We start from the raw sequence: 2,019 nt of genomic DNA, 5'->3' as shown, positions 1-2,019 counted from the left end.
CACTCTAAATTCCCATTTGTTTGTGAGGCACTGCTGTAGAGAATGGCTGTTACACACATCATTCCAAAACACAGACTACAACACACAAGTGTACAAAGCATTGTTTTAAGTGCAATGCACTTCTTAAGCGACCCTGAACCTGCGTCCACCGGCGATGTCCGCGCACGTGGAGATGGGCGCGCGCAGCCTGGCCGCTGACATGGCACATACCCACGTGGGGGATTGGCCAAGAATCGGGCGTGAGAAGGGCTAATGCACCTGCTTAAAGGAGTACTGACACGAAATTTCAAAGCTGAGATCCGCTCTAGCAATCAAGTACAACGACAACACAAATAGGTGTCTGTGAATAAATGCATCTTTCTTTCTTTGTAGTTGTGTGTGTGTGTGTGATCTCTCTTTCGCGAACATTACCGAACCGCGCAAATTCAACTCGTGCATTCGCACCTTCACATTCTTCCCCTAGGGGAAATGCGGGGAATTTTCCATATCGCCAGGATGCCGCGAGGAAAACACAGGGCCTACAAAACAAAACAAAAATGGCTAGTGACTTCCTTTGGGACTGGATGCCCCTGGTTTGATTGTTTATTTTACGGCTAAAAACGCCTTTGTTCACCTTAAGATGTGCCCATGCACGAAGAAAGCAAATTTTTGCCTCCCGAAGACCAAAGTACTGACGATGTGAGGGAGAAACAGATTAATTTAATTACAACCGAAGTTTCCCGAAATATTTGCACATTTTCAGGCGGAGCACCACCTTCATTACTGAATCAGCTTGATACTTTGTTTAGTGGTATTTTACAAGCCTGCCTTCTATGCAGATGGTGTGAAATAGACAGGTGGCTGCAAAAGAATAAGAGCTTTCCATTTTTCACCTGCTAGCCTAACACGAGCCAAGCTAGCTACAAAAGATTCAACAATAGTGATGATAAACCGTAATAGCTGGAACACTGGGCTTTAGGATTCCTCGTTCATTCGTGATAGATAACGTCTTTGATGTGTGGAGATGCAGATAACTTCATAATATTTCTCGCCTTTCCGCCCACTTGCGAGCCGTTACGAACATAAAGCTGCCTGCTCTGGAGTAATGAATTTTATGTTTGCCTTTCCAACTGTTCATCGCCGGACGACCCGGCACGCATCATTTGCGCCTCTATGGACTGCAAAAAGGAGTATAAAAAAGCCGCTTTTTTGTGTGGAGCTGCCATTTTTAATTTTCCCTCCCGTGCTTGCCGGTAATTACATTAAAGCTTAATAGTCCCAGCGGGGCTATGCTGTTCATGTAAATAAAAAACACGTTTTTGCAAGCTCTACTCTTTTCACGTGCAAATTTTGTAGCGCCTGCACGAACCCACCGAAGCCCTATGGTGCGTCTTCCTCGGTGGCGTTGCAACGCGGGGCGCTCCCCGGGCATACTTACCTGGTGCAGGGGTTACCCTGATCATTGAGGGGGTGCCTCCAGGGAGGACACGGGCATTGCACTGCGCCCGTGTTGAGCCCTGCCACTATCCCGTCACTGGGAGGTGGGGTACTTAATTTTTGGTAGCGGGGAACTGCGCCAGAGCGGATCCCCTTCCTTTTTAATTCTAAAGACAGATGAGTATCCTCACCACGCATGACTTTACTCGTGAGTTGTTAAATCCAACAGGGTAACGCGGCAGTCCTTCTACACCTTCATACGTATTGTACATGTTTTAGAGGTACCCTTATATGCGGATGTCCAGCGTTGCAGCCGCCACTGTTTCTGGGTGCCAAGAGAACCTTATTTATAAGCTAGAGCCACGGCGGTAAAGTAGCACTGGGAACGAGGGCCATAACCGCATCGAGGGGATCTGGGTGCCATTCCGGTCCAGTTCGAAATTTTGTTAATTTCTTTACAACTCAACTATATCACGGTTATACAGCTCTCGCCCTCAACTATTTGAGGAGCCATTTTGCTCCTACTGCCCCAAGACAGCTACTTCTGTGCACGAAGAGCAATTTATTGCTTTCGCACCAAAATGAAAACGCTGCTGAAGGATG

General features: G+C 47.3%; 1 non-coding gene across 1 annotated transcript; it reads left to right on the top strand.

Moving 5' to 3' along the window:
* The first annotated feature begins 1,409 nt into the window (after nt 1-1,409).
* Nucleotides 1,410-1,571, top strand: LOC144171232 (U1 spliceosomal RNA). The gene has a single exon (XR_013322906.1). It is a non-coding gene; the product is annotated as a U1 spliceosomal RNA (small nuclear RNA).
* Nucleotides 1,572-2,019: the final 448 nt, after the last annotated feature.

Source organism: Haemaphysalis longicornis, unplaced genomic scaffold (genome assembly GCF_048455015.1).
Source record: "Haemaphysalis longicornis isolate Haplotype H1 unplaced genomic scaffold, Haemaphysalis longicornis Haplotype H1 scaffold_2, whole genome shotgun sequence".
Lineage (NCBI taxonomy): Eukaryota > Metazoa > Arthropoda > Arachnida > Ixodida > Ixodidae > Haemaphysalis > Haemaphysalis longicornis.
Note: the sequence above shows the minus strand (reverse complement) of the source record. Positions and strands in the feature narration are given on the sequence as shown.